Source organism: Zootoca vivipara, chromosome 14 (assembly GCF_965207765.1).
Source record: "Zootoca vivipara chromosome 14, rZooViv2.hap1.1, whole genome shotgun sequence".
NCBI classification, from domain to species: Eukaryota; Metazoa; Chordata; class Lepidosauria; order Squamata; family Lacertidae; genus Zootoca; species Zootoca vivipara.
The window spans coordinates 7,375,506-7,395,210 of NC_142597.1; positions in this window are offsets into that span (position 1 = coordinate 7,375,506).

Consider the following 19,705-nt stretch of genomic DNA (forward strand, 5'->3'; position numbering starts at 1 on the left):
TTACATGAGAAGTCATACATAGCAAGTCTTACAGATTCCATAAAGCAAGGTATTCTTCTGAGAAATCCATAGTAGTATTGTTATAGGATGGAGGGGTTGGTCTGGATTATGCCTGCAGGTCCCAACCAACCCTGTGGTTTTGTATCTACAAAATGGAGGCCTGTACAAGAAGAGGGCAGCAGTATAGCATGGTTTGCCAGTGCCCAGAGCACATGTGGGTGTGTGCATGCCAGCTGGCGGCAGGGGTGTGGACGGTGAACAGAGCGCGCTGCGCCAGCCCAGTCCTCATCGCCGACATGACCCCCACCCACCCCAAACAGGGTTGTGTTCTACTGCCTGCCCACCCACGTGGAGGAGCCCAACTGGCCAATGTGGCTCTTGGTGGGGGAATCCCCACCGACACCTGCAAAGAGTAGCACCCAGCTGGATCTCACTGTGGTCACTCCTTGTCTGCCTCCTCTGTCCGTACCCACTCACCGTCCAGGGAGCACACCAATTGAGGAGTGAGCAAGCACTGGCCGGGCAGCCATTCAGCAAGGGGGCAGGGGACATAGCGACAAGACCAGGCCAGGCTCCGGGGCCAAGAGACTCCCGGCAGCAGGCAGAGTTTCCAGACTTAGTCCACTGTATATTTTGGAAAGTTGTTTGTCTGTTGTCTATGGGTTAGGACACCTTTTGATAGAGCATTGCCCAATTTAGTGTGATGCATCCCATTTTGGTGTGACAGTTCCAAACTGTACTGTTTCAAACATCTCTGAAGATACCATGGTCCGATTTGGTGCTATGGTTCCCAAGAGTGAAGAGCAAGTTTTGGTCTATGTTCAGATACTGTCAGAAGCCATTTTTTTAATCCAGATGGCAGACTGAAACATTCCAAACAGCATCAGTTTGGATGTCTCTGAAGCTTTCATCAAGTTAGTGGGATGTCACCCAATTTGGCATGATAGTTCCAAATTGCACCAATTTGGGCACCTCTGAAGATATTGTTGTCCAATTTGGTATGGAAGTGTTTTGGTCTATGCTTCATTTTGAATCAAGATGGCAGGGCAAACCAATGTTTCCTACAGGACACACATTTGTGAAACAGCATCCAGCAGGATCCATCCCTTCTTCTCTCTTTGATGCAGTCAGGAGGAAAGGAAAAGGTTATGCATCCTTCTCCTAACTAAGTTAAACATTGACAAGTCCCCCAATTTGAATAAGGGACGGGTTCAGGTCAGGTATTCCTGGGTCAGGTCAGGACCTTAGGTTGGGGGACTATAACAGCCCTAAAACTAATAAATTACCCAATCCATTTTAATATTGCATGGTATTTTGTTTATTTGTTAGAATTTTCTGGCAGTTCCAGGTATTTTCATTTAGAGAGGGGAGGGAGAGAGAACTGGAATTTAGGACAGAACAAACTCCTGGAGAATACAGATGAATAAGCAAAGGCAGAAGCCATATAGAAAACTAAATAATAATCTATTGAGTGTGTGTTTTCTTTTAAGTGAAGACACTGAAGCAAGGTTTCTGTGTATAAACTAAAGGGGTGCTTTGTATGAAGACCCTTATCAACACTTATGCTCAACAGATTCCTTTGTAAAAGAGCATCAAAGGGATTCATAAATAATTTCATTTGCAAGTTATTCACAACAATATTAGGTGACCTTTTCATGCATGCTATCCCATGAATTTTCAAATAGAAACGAATCACCCTAGTTAAACATAATGTGCTACATATTGCATGGAGATTCCATATATGACATCTTCTCATATTAAACTTTCAACAACAAGAATAGATTCTGTCCCAATATGGAACCATGAAGAGAAAACACAGCAACTGAATTGATCTGGATGCATTCAATGGGCTATACTTACACAACTTGGGGCATTTGGGACACTGAATGTATTTAGAAGCCTCCATGTGCCTGGGTTCTTATTCATGTGGGGGCTCCTAAGAGCTTTTAGCAGAACATTATTAGATTTTCCTGTTTTATAGACCTGTTCTAGGGGCAAATAGTACAGACTAGACACACACCTTTCTCTAGAACAGGGATGGAGAGCCTATGGGAATCCAGACTTTTTGGATGCCAGCTTGGCCCAAAATTTCATGGAGGGTGATAAGCAAGGCTGCTTCAGAGTGTGACCTGGGAGCCAGATAGAGAGGACTGGAGGGAGGTGTTTGACCTTGGGTTAGCGTTTCCTCATCCCTGGTAAAGTTTGTCTCTCATTCCTAAAATATGACTGACAGCTGAAGTGGAATGACAAGGATCAACCTGTTTGTTTCTCCGGTGTGCACATGCCCTAGAAATTTCTTCACATTTCTACTGATTTTATGTGAATTGTTCAGGAGCTGTAAACAGCGTGGCCAACCCATTCTAAATTAGTATTTGTCATTCAGCAACAGTAACTGGATTCTCTGCAACCATGAAACAGACAAGAAAACCTACTGTAACATTTTCATTTTCTGTTAGGTTCCTACAAGGGAATGGACCAGTTCATGTGTACACCAATGACATGAGTTAATTGCATAGTTACTGAGAGAAGATGTAGGAGCCCCTGGGACTGAGGCCTTCGAAAGGTTGCTGGGTCGCTCATTATCTCTTTCCCTTCTCTTGTTTCTGTTTTGCTCCATTTCATCATGAGAAACACACCGTGGAATACAAATGAGCCGAGACTTGGCAGCCCCTAAGCCAGTCCTGTCCATGTGTAATTAATCAGGCCTATAACCAAACTCAACCTGTTGTAGGTAATTTATGGGTTGGGGGAGCCTAATTCCAACATGATAGTCATCTTTTCTTGAATGGCAGTTCTCTGTACTGATGGGCAGGCTAGCATTTTCTCATCAGCTATACCTCCCCGCACCCAATCATGTTATTGCTAAATATTAAAACATACTGTTTCTGAAATGCAGAGAAAAGAGAAAAGGGAAGAGGAGAAAATGGCTCAGGCCTTGCCCCACTGATGTATACCTGTTCTTCGGTCCCAGGCTCTCGATCAACCGGATGGAAATAAAATAGCCCAACCAAGCATGAACACACACACACACACACACACACAAAGACACAAAATCTACAAAATGCACTGCCAATCAGCATCCTAACACAACAAGGCAGGTATGATTAACTGAACATCTGCACTTTGATTCTAGCATGCAAAGCAACTGTCAGGGAAGCTTACAAAAATGAATCAAGGCATTGTGGAAGGTTTGTCCATTGTGAGGTAAAGGGTGGGAGTACTTAAGAAGTACAAGTAGAAGTAGAAGTAGAAGTGAAGTGAAGAGAAGAGAAGAGAAGAGAAGATAAAAGAAAAGCTGGGTAAAGGTCTTCAAATACCTGAAGAGATGATGTGCCAAATATGGAACTGCATGAGAAGTGGGTGGAAATTGCAGATTCCAGCTAAATATTAGAAGAAGATTCCTAATGGTAAGCACTGTTCAATAGTAGAAAGAATGCAGAGGATTTGCTATGGTTGTATCCTGTGTTGTAAATCCTAGGTTCAATGACCTCCAAAGTTCCTTTTGCCACTTCTATTCTGTGAATTTGATTTTTCCCATTTAACTCTTCTGATGTAGTGCTGAGCAAAATTGGCTCATTCCTATTTTGCCTCCCCAACTGGGGGAACCAAAAATAGGGGTCTGGTGATGTGTGAGGATTAGGGAAAATGGAGGTACAAGACTATGAAGGAGGTACAAGACTATTCCTGGGAGTTCTTGCGGTGGTGGGGAGAGTTGCATTATGGAGTTGGCATCCATCTCCCACCTGCTTCAACCAGCAAGGCCAGTGGTCAGCGATGAAGAGAGTTTCAGGCCAACGAACATATGTAGGATCACACATACCCAACATGCCCTGCTCAAAAACTGATGCTTACACAACCAAGAGGCAATTGTAAGGTGACTCTACCTAGTGGAACTGGCTCTGGGAAATGCATTCAGAGATATCTGGGGGAAGTAATTTCAGGCACCTCTTGGAGGATACATGCCTAATTGAATGCCATGGGTCTCTGTAAGAGTCACTCCCATTATTAAATTAAGCCACTTTTCAACTCAATGAATTCACAAGCAGCTGAACAATATTAAAAGACTGGGGCAGTCGTATTTTTATCTCTAAAAAGTCCTTGGTTTACTCAGCGTTAAAGTGAGTTATGGATTGTGTTTTAGGCTCCCCGCCCCCGAGTTTGGAGCTGTTTTTATTGTTTCATACAGTATTTTAATGTCTGTTTCTCTTTTTTTAAAAAAAAAATCATTTTTATTAATTTTCCAATAAAAACAGCCAATCAACATATAATCATAATCCAATTAAAAACAACGAACTAAAAAAAAACACCAAATTGTAATCCAAATTATTAATTATTAATTTTTCCAGACTTCCCATAGTCTGGACCTCTTGAAGAATTTTCCATATCCCGTTCCTGCCTCCTTCTTGTTGTTCTCCTATTTTCCACATTCCGATTTTAACACTCAAAGTTCTCCGTCCTTGGCTATGCGATTCTCAATCATGTCAAAAGTCATATATCCTTGCATCCATCAAGTACAGCTTTATTTTTAAATATGTATTTTTCCAACTGTCTATTTACCAACACAGCTTTTCCTGACTTCATTCCAACCTTCCAATCCAGGCTATTGCCCAAGTCCTCATTTAAAATTTAATGACACAGCAACTCCCGTGTTATTAAGTTGTAAGTTACTCCCATCCGGGCTGCTGTCCAAATCCATCGCTTGATGCAAGGCATGCTGTTGCATCTTGCAATGTAAATAAACTGTATTCCACAAATATAAATCATTTGATGATTGATCAGTTTCAGAGACCACACATTCCCCCCTCCTGGGCCCTAGGAGGGTGGCTGCTAGACATCCATTTAGCCTTCTCTCTCGCACTTAATGAAGAAATCCTGCAAACAGCTGCACTGCATGTTATCCCAAATTATTATCTCAATTCACTACAAAGTCAGCCAGCAAACATCTCCACTTCCTTTGAGACAGAGAGAAACTCGCATTTTTCTGTGCAGCGTCATTAACCAGCGCCATCTTGTTTCTTCTGTTATTTATCAAGTCTCTCAAGCCAAATAAAGCTGCACAGTTGAATATCCAATTATAAATAAAAGTCCAACTGTACTCCTCAAAAAAAATTAAGTTTCTTAATGAGGCTTGGCATAGAAAAGCCAATTGTAAGTATTGCGAAGAAAAGAGAACGTACCAAATAGTCCAAACATCATGATGAGAATCTCTTTGAAGTCCGAGCTTTGAAGTCCAAGCCAGGGACTGTACAAATCCGCAGGTTTTTTTTCTCAGTCTTCTTCAGTCCAGACTATGTCTGTTTATTGTCCAAATCTAATTATTTTATCAAACAGATATTCCCGGCTATGAGAGTGGCTTCGGAGAGCGCCGGCTGTACCGTGCTCTGGGACCCAGCGTCCTGCCACCTTGATGCAAGCTGGCAATCTCGGACAATATGCGGGTCTTCGAGACAGTCCTCCCCCATCCTGGGGAGTCTGCCAGGGCTAATTACCCCCATATCAGTCCTGAATTACTGCCACGGCTAGGGTAATATGGGAGTCAGCCATTTCCCACTGCCGGAAACAGGAAATGCTAATGTCTGCCTGTTTCTCTGAGCCTCAAAAAGAATGCCTGTTATGAGATAGCTATATAAATTCAGTCAATACACCAATGAACAAATTATTTCCATCTGGGGCATGTTTCCTCACCTCAGGATCCTTACCAATCCTTGCCTATCCTTGAAGATATCTCCTCGGGGTTGAAAAAGAAGAAGAACTTGGTGGAAGGAGTGAGGGTGGGGGTGTACATTTAATTCAGATGTGATCCTTCGTCCTTTTTAAGACCAAGACCCTTGTGACATTCAAAATGGAGGCTTTGTGTCGTGCTTTAAAAATCAATACAAGCAACACGCATGTATCAGTAAAGTCCAGAGCACCTCTCCTGAGATGATAGCAGGACTTCTTTGAGGAAAATAACTCATTCTTTCAAAGCACAATGTTGAAAGGATTTTTTTAAAAAAAATATGATGTTCATTGAAGGAAAATAGTGCTCCTGTAGAGACATACAGGTCTTGTGCCTGTGTAATAAAGTCAACGCGCGCCCCCCCCAATACACGCACATCATTTCCAACTGCTCAAGAAGGTCCCCAGTCTGAAGCGGTGGGGGGGGGGAGATAGCAAAGGATAATCATAATTTTGCCTTACAGTATTCACATATTGATTTCTTATGTTCCCTGGCACACAGGCTGCCTGACTCAGTTGACCGAGTGGAAAGGGATTCCATTTCCAATTACTTTAAATGACAATATCATCAAAATGTTATCTACATCAGCAGTTTGGGAGGAAAAATTGTGTGACCTGATCTTTCCCTTTCTATGCTTCAAAGCCGAAGAGAGTGAGGAATAAATATAGCACTTTGAGAGTTTGCGGCTGGGGAGAAATGAAGTTACTCTACCGTTACATCAGCAGAGAGAGAGAGAGTGTTGCATTTTCTTGCTTGTATATTCTGGCTTGTATTTTCCCCTGCTTTGAAAGCAAGAAAAGACATAGGCCTGGTTCACACTGAAGTAGTAAACAAAGCCCAGAAAGGTTGTGGTGTGGTGCTATAATGGGGCAAGGAATCATTGCAGGAAGGCCAAGAAGACAGTACACAGGTTAACCCAGTATGTTTAAAGGTGCTTAACATTGTACATTAGGGCTGTACATTAACATATACATTGGAACTGTGCACCAAATTCATCTGAAGTCCAAACCAAATTGGGCTGATTTGTGGGGGCAAGGATCAAGGCTTTTCTCATGTCAGGTGGAGACAGTCTTGACTCGCCCCAGGTCAGGTAGGGCTTCCTGGAGTGATCTGGGGTTATAAGGGAGTGAGGCATCAGACATGAAGAACTGCAGGCAGGCCAATTTTATTTCCTGATAGAGTTACAAGCTTGGTGGATCAGGGGAATACTGTGGATATAGTGTATCTTGATTTCAATAAAGGTTTTGACAAAGTCCGCCATGATATTCTTGCAGATTACAAGAAAGTAAGATTCCAACTAAACATCAGGATAAACTTTCTGACAGTAAGAGCAATTCAACAGCAGAATTGACTCCCATGAGAGGTGGTGGACACTCCTTCCTTGGACGTTATTGAGGAAAGGTTGAATGGTCATCCACCATGTATGATGTACCTGAGATTCCTGCATTGCAGGGGGTGGACTTGATAACCTTTGGTATACCTTCAAACTTTACAATTCTATGATTCTATGAGAGATTTCAGGCCAAATTCAACTAGTGTGACACATCCCAGCTGTGGCCACAGGAGAGATCTCCTAGGTGTCCTCCTCTGGTTAGCTATAGGCTGCACAGGGGGTGCTGTGGTCTAAATCACAGAGCCTAGGGCTTGCCAATTGGAAGGTTGGCGGTTCGAATCCCCACAATGGGGTGAGCTCCCATTGTTCAGTCCCAGCTCCTGCCCACCTAGCAGTTCGAAAGCACGTCAAAGTGCAAGTAGATAAATAGGTACTACTCCAGTGGGAAGGTAAACAGCGTTTCCATGCGCTGCTCTGGTTTTGCCAGAAACGGCTTTGTCATGCTGGCCACATGATCCAGAAGCTGTCTACGGACAAATGCCGGCTCCCTCAGCCTATGGAGTGAGATGAGCGCCGCAACCCCCGAGTCATCCACGACTGGATCTAATGGTCAGGGGTACCTTTACCTTTACCTTCATGGGAGGTGAATCTAACAGCGGCAGATCTGTGAAAATGCAGCTGAAAAGCTGTGATGTGAATAAAATACACCATCTCAATACATGCTGGCACTTCAAAGCATGGATCCTAAAGAAGTGCTGCAGGGCCAAATAAAAACCAACAGTTTTGGAATGAGAGAACCATCTCAAAGCCCTCAAGTTAAACCCTGAGAAGTACTCCTGAATTTGTTAATTCATTCCAATCTTGAAATGTCCATATTTAATTAGCCTTTGAGTCCTTTCCTTTTCCGAAAATATAAACCCTGCTGAGGGCCGTGTGTTTCTGAACACCAGTTGCTGGAAACCAGTTGCAGGAGGAGAGAGTGCCGTTGTGCTCAATGCCGCTTGTGGGCTTCCCAAAGGCATCTGGCTGGCCAATGTGAGAACAGGTTGTTGGACGAGATGGGCCACTGGGCTGATCCTGCAGGCTTTTCTTACGTTTTTCTTCCCACTCCTCATGTAACCCACTTGTGATTCAAATCTCTGATTGCACAGGGTTCTGAATCACATGGGGAGCCTGCATGAGCCCAGGAGCCTCTGAGCTGCAAACCTTTAGCCCTAATGTCTGCAGGCAAAGGGGATGTAATGCAGAGGCCAGACCCATCATTGACCTCTCCCTTCATGTGATGAGGAATGCTCATTAAAGAATGCTTCACCTCTATGCAAGAGGTAGAATACTGAGAAAGAGTTAACATGCTGATTTATGCCCATTCATTCTCTTATACAGGGGCTGATCTGTTTGCCCAGGATAAATTGATGCTGACAGTGATGGTGAGCAAACATGAGAGGAATGAGCCCTTAATGATATGGCTGATGTTATTAGATCTTGTACTGTTATGCACAAGTACAGAGAGGTGACGCTATAGTACATTAGTAAGGAGGGCTGGAATTGGATGGAAAATACCTAGGAGACTGAGTTTGTGTTTGCTCCTACCTCTCCTCAGGTCTTTAGTTGGGAACTGCTTCTGCAGCGACAGGAGCTGAAGAGCACAAGCTAAAGGGATCTCAACCCATGGAGCTGAGCCAAGCAATTTTCCTCTTCTGCAAACAGTGCAGTTGTTGATCACACACAAAAAGATCATCATCACATAGCCAGTTCAGCCCACAACAGCATCAGTGAAAGTCAACAGAAGGTTCACAAAAAGCTGTAGCTGCTTCAGTCTTTGGAGTACAGTATGCTCTCACTGTAACTAACATTTTAATGACAAGGTGCTGTGGCCGAATAGTGAGAAGAATTGCCTGCTATTGTCCTTCTTTTATCTGGTGGTTTGAGACACTATTGTTCTTTAAGGGAGATTTATTCTATTATTATTATTTGATTGACAGGGGTGCTCCCTATGAGATGGTGAATGTCAGGTGTGTTGCACCTGACTCCAGACAGGGTGAGAGCCTGTTGCAGGGGAATGTAGGAAGCTGCCTTCTACCGAGTCAGACCATCAAGCATTGTCTGCACTAACTGGCAGCGCCTCTTCAGAATTTCAGGCAAGGTTCTCTTCTTCTTTTAAATAAGAAATCATGAGTGAATGAAATGAAAGCCATTATAAAAATTAATGGGGTATTAAAAACACAACAATAATTGTACAATGAATGAAAAAGGGAAAAGGGGGAAAAGGGGGAAAGGAAAAGGTCTTGCCTGTTTATACATGTCACTAAATAAAAATTTATTTTGAATGGAATTGTCACCCAAGTGACTTTGGTGTGTTGTTGTTGTTGTTGTTGTTGCTGCTGCTGTTGTTGCTGCTGCTGCTGCTGCTGCTGCTGTTATTTCATTATTTCCTGCCTCTTCCCCAGACTGAAACTCAAGGCAACTTACAAGAATTAAAATGACATGGATAAATCCGGAAGTGAGTGTTCCGGCTTGCGAACCTTTTTCAGAAGCCAAACATCCGATGTGGCTTACACGGCTTCTGATTGAGTGTAGGAAGCGCCTGCAGCCAATCTGCGCCTTGGTTTTTTAACTGTTTGGGGAGTTAAATGAACTCCCAGAATGGATTAAATTCGAGAACCAAGGTACCACTGTATCACATGCCAGTTTCCACGAGATACAGTAGCAATAAACATAACTGTCTTAAACCAGTTATTTAGTGTATAGTCCCCACCACCCATTCTGTCTCATTCACCCATCACTAGCATTGCTTAAAAAAAATAAACAGGGAAACCAGACAAACCTTTATCTTCCCCTCCTGCAATAAAGCATGTCTCTCCTGTACCAGTTTCTACAGCCACAGCAGACACTGTAACTCTCCAGTGGTTTGACTTTACCCACAAAGGTACACTTTTCCATTGCCTTCAGAGACAGATGGATGGCAACAATTTCTTTGAGAAAGAAAGAAAGAAAGAAAGAAAGAAAGAAAGAAAGAAAGAAAGAAAGAAAGAAAGAAAGAAAGAAATGCTCAGTTTGAAGGGGGGGAAATGTTTTGTCATGCGGATGAACCCCAATGATAAATGTGTTTTATCAGCAGAATGGATTAGGCTGTTTGCATTTCCCCCCACCCCCCACCCCATTTCAATTTATCCTGCCAATAAGACATGTTTCATCACAGCCCGAGTCCACCATGCTGACAGAATGTGTTCTGTCAACAACCTAAATCCATCCTGTCAACAAAATCGGTTTGGTGGGGAAATAACTCAATCTCTTCTGTCAACAAAAAGAGCAAAACTGCATTGTTAGTATTTTTTTAACATAAAAAACCCCACACAGCGAAATATTTCCAGTCTAAGAATGGGTCAGAAAGCAGGATTCTGTCAGCTGATCCATCATGTTTACTCAGGAGCTTCATGTTGGAGAAGAGTTCAGTGTTTAACTTGCAGGCACAGCATTCGGCTTTTGGGGAAATCCAAGATTTTAGATAGTGCTTTGCATCCTACACAGAAGGGGGGGGGAGAGAGAGATTCTTGACTTTATCATTGCTGGTAACATCTTTATTAAGGGGCAGTGCATTAGAAAGACTTTGAAACCTGTGAGGGTCTAGTGTAACAGTGACTGCATTAAATGAACTACTGAAATAATACATATTGTAGGGTAGAATATTAGCATGTGTTATTACAGTTAAAAATAGTTACAGGTGTGGTCTGGGTTTTATTGGGGGGGGGAGAGAGAGACTATAGAGTGCATGTTTTGCATATGGAGCAGAGATGGGGAACCTGTGACCCTCTACAGAACGTTATATTTTCCCAGCACCCTCAATCCCAATCATTTGGGAAAGAGATTAAGGTGGGTACGTTTTTCTGGGGATCTATGTTTTCCCCTATTCAAGTCACTATTCCCAAAGCTCCAAGGGGGCAGAAACCCACCCAACAACCCTTGGGCTAACAGAGCCTGTGTTAGGTGGGAGACATTTCCCTACCTGTATTTCCTGGGTATCCATGATCTTTATTCCAACCCCCATTCCTCTGTGGAAGCTAGTGCAGAATTATCTCTTTCATGTGAAGAGGATCTCTGTTGGGGAGAGGAGATCCACATACCCCAAGGACCTTGGGATAATAGTGCTCCTGCTGGGAGGGTAACATTTCCCCACCCTAGCCTTTCTTGGGGATCCAATGTGTTCTTCCACCTCCTCTTTCCCATAAACTACTGAAGAAATCTCTATTGTATCCCCATAAATCCATAGAGGATGGCAGAAGCCCATCCACACTAATGCCCCTTGAAGCCATAGGGTCTTTATGTGGGTGGCATTCCCACCCCCAGTTTTTCCTGGCTATGCATGCTCTTTTTTGCACCCCGCCCCCGCCCCCATGATTCCTATTGTGCTCATCCCAAAAATTAAAGTCTCCCCTTTTTGAAGATCTGTTGCAGCTATCATTCTGTGCTTGGGCAAAATTCATTGCCTCAGCAGAATTTGCTTTCAGCTTCTAACTGCCTTTCTTAGTAAACTTGAGTGGAACCATTCTTCAATTTAAATACTTGCTCATGGTCAAGAACATTTGTTGACGTCCAGCTTCAGTTTAATTAAATGCTATTTAGTTTCCTCTCATCAGAAATGGGATTCTGCTATCTAACATTTACTGAATGAGGAAAAGATGCAAAATTTATGAGGGGAGAAGTGGAGGCAAATGCAGATCGTCTTCCATTTAGTCATATCACCTTGCAACCTTTCCCAAAATGTCAAGAGTTTTATTTTTAAAAAAATTGCATCTAGCTTTCTTTCCACTTCCTTGATTTCCACAGAAATCTATAAATTTTTACTAATTTCGCTTTTCCCACTCCCTCAAAAACAATAGTGTGGATTGTATTGAAGTTGGGTTGTGCTGGCTGCAAGCCCATCAATATAAAAAAGATATGCACGAAAAGCAGAAGACAGGGGTTAGAGTCCTGGGAAAAATACCACCCTCAAGACAGATTTCTAAACAATGTTGGGAAGGCTATACAAAATGATTGAAAGGGGTTATAGCATAAGAGAAATGTATTTCTGGGCTGTAGACAGAGAAGAAACATCAACATAAATACACAATGTGATTATCCAGAGTGGTCTATCCCAGGCTTCAGTCTCCTCTAATGAGCCAGGGGATGCTCCGTCTCGAGAAAAATAATGCCTCTCTATGTGTGCATAGAGGGCTTCTCTTCACAGAACCTCTCATTGCATGGTGTGTTAGATCATGCCCATCAGCTGTGCACAGTCCCTTTTCTCCAATGTGTTAAAGATAACTAGCGAAGGCCGTCAGAAAAGACACAAAGAGTATATTCACAAAGAGTATATTCACACCAGCTACTTTCCCAAGACAGTCCTCAATTCCAGCACAATAAAGCAAATATCCCTGTAAAGTTTCTCATCCCTATTCCTCCTTGAAGACTCCTTGCAAAGTCTAGGTGGGCATTCGGCTTGAAACGGTCTCATGCACAGACTTGCTATTTGAAAGAGCAGGTTAGGGCACTCTGGTTACAAACACCTAGCTGGCTATTTCAAGCAGCAAGCTGGTTGGATCTCTCCTTACCCACAATTCTGTTCAAGAATGACATTTCCTTACTTGCACGCTGAAGGCCCCAAGTTCAGTCCCTGGCATCTCCAGGTAGGTAAAGGCAGCAGGCTGAAACCCTGGAGTTGCTGCCAGTCAGTGTAGACAGGACTAAGCTAGATGGAGCAAAATGCTGGCAGCTTTCTGGGCTCCTAAGTGTGCTTTGGTGTTCTGGCGAATTATAAATGATGCATTACTTGGGAAAACGAAAAGGGTGACACACTACTACTTGACAAAACCCATAATTAATTTATGGCGCTACTTATGGCTTTAATTGAAATTAAACAAATCCAGGAGTGAATGGTCCCAGCAGACAGCACCACAGGCTTGGCTTTCCTTCACATGTGAAAGAGTGCTGAAGACTTAAGGTGTCTTTGTAAAATTTGCTTTATTTACAAATACACCAGCGGATCACAAGAAGTACTCATACAAGGCAGCCAATCTACTCCACGTCAAGTCCATAGGGAATGTCTTTAGGCCATTCACCTTCAGCCAAATTCTTTCTCACTTTATCCCCATCTTCAGCACTGCCAGCTGCTATTCTCTTACTGGCACACAAACATGTTGGTTCTCCACCTAGAGTGGCATCACCTCCTTCAAACTCAAATGCACAGAGAGGGTCCCAGCTATCCAAAGATCATCTCCTCATCATTTGCTCCCATGAATGAACTATTGTGAGCTATTAACTAGCTATCTATTAGAGAAAAGAATGGTTGGCCAGCATCCCTTACTACTACTACTACCAGGCCTGGCTCGCCCATTGACTCTAGTGGCGCAATGCACCACGGCGCCCGGCGATCAGGGGGCGCTGAGGGGCACCCCAGCAAGTGGGAGAACTTCACGGCGGCCTCCCTTTTCCTTCCACCAGCCGCGCCGCGAGAGCAGGGAGGGAAGCGAGCAGAACAGGGGCACTAGGACCCTGTTCTGCTCTGCAGCGCCAGGGTCATCCCTCACCCCGGCGCTGCGTTTCATTGGTAGAGGTGACACCACATGGCAGCACCTCTACCAATGAAACGCAGCGCCCTGTTGGCAGGAAGCAACCCGGCATGGCCCGGCCTGCCCAGGCACCCCACTCCGCTGGGAGAAGGGAGGAAGGCCGCACGGAGCAGCAGCACCCCCTCCCCCACTCAATCCGGCGGCATCGGACAGGCAGGCGGCCTCCGGCACAGCGCGGCCCTGCTGTGAGGTGCGGGGGGCACCATGAGGCTCCCGCCGCCTGGCACGCCAGGTAAGAGTTTTCCTTTTTTTTTAAGAGTGGGGGGACGCCCGAGGGATCCCTGCACCAGGGTGCCCAATGACCTTAAGACGGCCCTGACTACTACTACTACTACTACTACTACTACTAAAAGAGCTGGTGGAGGACTTCAGTTCCTGGGTCCAAAAATGGGTCTCAGTAAATAATTAGAAGAGACAGAGACAAAGTACCTTCAGCAGTAAATTACTGTTTTCTCTTGTGTGCCTTCCTCCTAGGGATTCCACTTGTATAGCAAGAACAAAAATAGAAAGAAAAATCCTGGGTGTCTGTGTAGCTTTGCTCTGCGGAAAGGATTAGAATCTGTTTTCATTTCTCTGGCCCACTAGCTTCACTGCACCACTGAAGCCATTGTCTATAAAAAGCAAACAGGTCCAGCAGTACCATGCAATGACTAATCTTTGGCTGGCTATGTGACAGCCTTTAAATCTGTCTGGTCCACAGCCAGACCTTGAGGGGCAGAGAGAGATCCCAGAAGGTGATGGCTGGTGCTCATTGGGACTGGTGCAGTGGAAGACAGACAGGCCAACCATAGGTGGAGCTAGAGGCAATGGTGGGCAGGGTCAACTAATCCTTGTTTTGCTCCCACCCTCCTCAGTTCTACAAAGGCAACACTGGGACTAAGGAAGAGGATGTTGATAGTCAGGGCCAACCCTGTGTAGAGAGTGATTTGCTAATTGTATTATTGAGCCAAATCGGATCCTATAAGTTTGCATTGCCTGCATTGTATAATTCTGACTGTGTGGCTTAGCCCCATATTCCTGGGATGCTTTTTTCCCTAAAATGCTTTCCTCTTTGCCTCTATGCCTCTGTGTGCCAAAGGGGAAGCCAGGCAGAATACTAAGCTATCAAGGCCGGATGAGCTGGCCCTGTCTGGAACACAGAAGGGCTTATCAGCTGCTATGCCTGACGCAAAGAGCAGCTTAGATAGTCAAGGCTGCCTAAGTCAGCATGTGGTTATGCATGAGAACAACCGGACACAGGAAGATCCATATATGCGTGCGTGACCCCCTTGCATGCGCACATTTACAGAGGAGGGGGAAAGGGGCCCAAGAAGTGTATAAGAATCTTTGCAAATGTGTGTTTCTTTACTCTTGTCGTGAAACATGGGTCACCAAGAGTCTCTTAAATTTAAGAATTAAATTCTTTCTCTGGAACTCAACCCTGGTGTCATTTTGACTATCTTTGTCCTTGCCTGGGCGCAACTTAAAGGACCCTTAGTAGCTGATAAGGCTGCACCTGGACAAGATGTACGTCAGAAAGCAAAGAGGTGGGGACTGGCAGAAGGCACACCATATTCCAGCCAACACCAGCCCTGGTTGTTATCCTAAGCAACTTGGCAACTGTAAATTTGCCACTGCCTTCCTTTCCTCACAGGGGCCAATGAAGGGCATTCTTCATGGGTCAGTCATTTCACAGCCAAAATGAGAGGCACACTCTAAGGTCTGAGTACCAATAAAATGTAAAGGTACCTTTGACCATTAGGTCCAGTCGCAGAAGACTCTGGGGTTGCGCGCTCATCTCGCTCTATAGGCCGAGGGAGCTGGCGTTTGTCCACAGACAGTTTTTCTGGGTCATGTGGCCAGCATGACTAAGCCACTCCTGGCGAACCAGAGCAGTGCAGGGAAACGCCGTTTACCTTCCCGCCAGAGCAGTACCTATTTATCTACTTGCACTTTGATGTGCTTTTGAACTGCTAGGTTGACAGGAGCTGGGGCCAAACGACGGGAGCTCACCCTGTCGCGGGGATTCGAACTGCTGACCTTCTGATCGGCAATACTTGATTACTAATACTTGCCTTACATGCTCCCGCTTCACAGTGCTGCAATGGCAACAAAGGAATGAAGGGAAGAGCTTCAGCAAGGATCAATATGATATAGTCATATGTAGCACTAGAATTAGGTTTAAATGCTTGCTTATCTACTAAGGTTCCTGTGTGACCTTGAAAAAGTCCCTATACAGTATCTCTCTTCCTAACTAACCTCACAGGGTTTGGGGGAAGATGAAATAGGTGAGAGTGTTAGGAGCCACCAGAGCTCAACCCAGAAAACCTGGCTGTGGTGGCTCACAGGTATAGACTGGAGCATCTTCCTGAGCAGAGACCTACTATTAAGCTCTGAACTGGCCCTCTAGTCTCCATCCAGGTTGGCCATTTGGCCCTCCTAGCAGGAATGGCTGTAAGTGCTTCCAGTTTAGGCTGAGCCATAATAACAGACAATCTAGAAGCAAAGATGGGACCCAGGTGGCGCTGTGGTTAAACCACTGAGCCTAGGGCTTGCTGATCAGAAGGTCAGCGGTTCGAATCCCTGTGGCGGGGTGAGCTCCCGTTGCTCGGTCCCTGCTCCTGCCAACCTAGCAGTTCGAAAGCACGTCAAAATGCAAGTAGATAAATAGGAACCGCTACAGCGGGAAGGTAAATGGTGTTTCCATGTGCTGCTCTGGTTTGCCAGAAGCGGCTTTGTCATGCTGGCCACATGATCTGGAAGCTATACGCCGGCTCCCTCGGCCAATAATGCGAGATGAGCGCGCAACCCCAGAGTCGGTCACGACTGGACCTAATGGTCAGGGGTCCCTTTACCTTTACCTTTTTTTAGAAGCAAAGATAGCCATAATAAAAAATAAAAAAGCAAGGCATGTATTAGGATCACCCAAAATATCACAAACTACTAAACAAACTTTTAAAGTCACCAGGGGTGACATCCAACTTAAGTTTTACTCAGTGTTATAGGCATCCATCTGTCTCGAGACAATTAAGTGTGCCTCTGGGGGTGAAGTCAAACCACTGGAGAATCACAGCGCCTGCTGTGGCTGCAGAGACTGGTAACTCATAACTGCTGCCTCCCATATTGTTTTTGCCACGTTAGCAGCACCAAAGTGACCTCCCTGGTGTGCAAGCCTGGGCAGTGTGTACCCTGGACTGCCCAGACGACAAGACCCTCCTCAGGACCTGTGCTCCAAAGGAAAGGAAAGCAATACATTTGGCACCAGCTTGGCTGCAGGAGTTGCCAGAAGGAGGTGTACAACACACCATCCAACCATCTTAGGGACTCTACTCCACTTTTGTGTAGGGTTTATTCCTTAGCCTTTTCTTCTCCTGAAGATGTCACATGGGGCAGTGGGTACAGATTTCCCCTCGGATTTTACTCCTGAAGCTTTTCTCACAAATGAGTATAGCCACGAGGCAGCAGAGGTTTAGGATCAGATCCTAAGTAGTGTTCATTAATTTCAACAGGTCTCCTCTAAGTAAGACGCAGGCTGGACGCAACCCTAGGACCCTTTATCAGTCTAAATGTGAAGCAACACAGAGGGAGAGAAGCTGGCTTGGAGATGCAGTTTACACTAATCACAGTCTTCAAATAGAGAGCAAGGAGGGATGGCAAGTGGATTAGGGTCTCCTAAATGTAGTTTGGAGCTACCAGCAGCCTTCCCCACCATGTGGCCCTCCAGGTATTGATGGGTTGCGATTGCCCTCATCCCTGACCTTTGGTCATGCTGTCTGGGGGCTGGTAGGAGTCTCACATTATCTGAAGGGCACCAGGTTGGAGGAGGGTGAATTACACCTAGGGACACTGGGACAAGAAACACAGAATGGGTGGTTTCTGGACATGTAATTTACCTGTAAATACAGCATAGTCCTACTACCCAAGATTCTTTCGGTTTAAGATTGGCGCCTGGGCAGAACCTCCCCCAGCCACTAACCTTCCCTGTATTTGTGCCTTTAAGGGTGTTTGTGATCTGCAAAAATCAGCAAGTGGAGTTTTTCCAGTTCAAAATAACCACCAGCTAATTGCTACAGATGAAACAGCTGTTGAATGAATGGTTAAAGGGGCTCTTTGTAGGACTAGCAGCCTGGAGGGTGAACCCAGGACAGCTGCCTGCAGGGTTGTAAGCGCCACTCCCCGTCATCCTGCTCTCCCTAGGTCCTAAGCATGTGAACTTTCGCTTCAACTCTTTCCCCCCACTCCTGCCACCCTTCACAATGCAGTGAAAACAGCTAAATGCTATGTAATTAAAATTAGGTAATAGAGAAGGTATAATTACCTTGCATCGCTCTGTAAGTGACATCAAAGGTGAGCTATTATTAGTTTACACACAGCTTGACACAGTTAATGAATTTTGCCTGCACCTCACAACTTTTACAGCTGGCTGTGCTAATGGCAGCTGTTGCATTTAGTTAACTGAAGGGGGAGACCTCATTTATTTAGGGGTTTTTTAAAGAAATTATTTTCATTGATTCATAGCTTCCTAGGAAGAGCCTTGATAAAGTGGCTAAAGGGTAGAAACATCAACAAAGCATCTATAAAACAATTTCACATTGAGATATTAAAAATCAAGACAATTTCCTATATCAAAACTGTTTCAAATACAATACAGACTGGGATTTCTAAAAACAAAAAACCACCTCCATTTAAAAGGCTTGATTAAAAAGGAGCATCTTCAAAACATTTAGAAAAGACAATAGAGATGTCGCTGTGTGATATCAATGGTAAGATCATAAGAAGAATCCACTGGATCAGGACTCGTGTGGTCTGGCATCCTGTTCTCAAAGTGACCAACCTGTGGGAAGCCGGCAAGCAGGACAAACTGATGCAGAAGTGTGATGAACATAAGAAAGATTAGAAAAACAAGAAACTGGGAAATAGACATTCCTAGCCATGGTCCATCTCATATCCAAGGGATATCTTGTAAAATTATTTAAACCAGGGTTGGCCAACATGGTGCCCTCCAGATGTTGTTAGACTTCATCACTAGCATTATCTGTGCTGGTCCAACAACACCTGGAGGCTACAATCTTGGCTGTCCTTGGTTTAAGAAGCCATCAGATTCAGGACATGCCACATGGGACTGAGCAGCCACCTGCTCTGTCTCCTCCTACACTTGTGGGGCAACTTTGACAGTATATCTGAAATGTACTCGGAGTCGAGAGTGAATTTCATGCTCTTTATTCAGCTCATAGTCATCAAGGAGAAGAGGAATGGCTCTTTTCCCAAAACCATCTGCTTATATACATTATTTACACAATGGGCCTTGCGTGATTGGCTACTTCAGGGCTACACCTGTGGGCCAATTATATTGTGTATTGACTTCTGCCTGCAGCCTGATTGGCTGCTCCTACAGGCCAATCAGGTAGCAGATTCGCTTCTGCCAGCCACCTGATTGGCTGCTCCAGCAGGCCAATCAGGTTGCGGATTCACTTCCACCTGGAGTTGGATTGGGTAGCTCCCGCTGATTCTGAATCCTATTGTTCTAGGATTCAGCTCAGTACATAACACCATCATTATCATTTCAGACAATTGACAAATGGGTGGCCCCACCCAGCTGTCGGCATTGGCCTGCACGGGTGGGTGGAGGTAAAAGTCTGGCCCCTCAGGCCAAAGACGGTCTAGCACAAATTGCAAAAAGAAAAAAAGTGGCACCTATACCTGCAACTGCACCAATGCTTAAACACACAACTACATTGCTCAATCACATATTTTTCATCACATTCAAATTGCATGCCAATGATCTATTCAGATGCAGATTAAAATCATCTTGAAAAAGAAAGACACTAAAAAAATTCATTGTTTTACTTAAACGTCATTTGGGACCTTTTGTGCCTTCACATTTCTAGTGCCAGGCTTGGCAGATTTGCATTTTTATTAAATCCTTATCAACCCTAATGCTTCCATTTGTCACAGTGCAATTATATGACGATAGAGATTAAACCGGTTCCCCACACATTTTGTTGCCAAATGACCTCTCCCCATGACATTCAGTAGGAGCTGTCCAGTTCTGCGAGAATGGGATTGTGG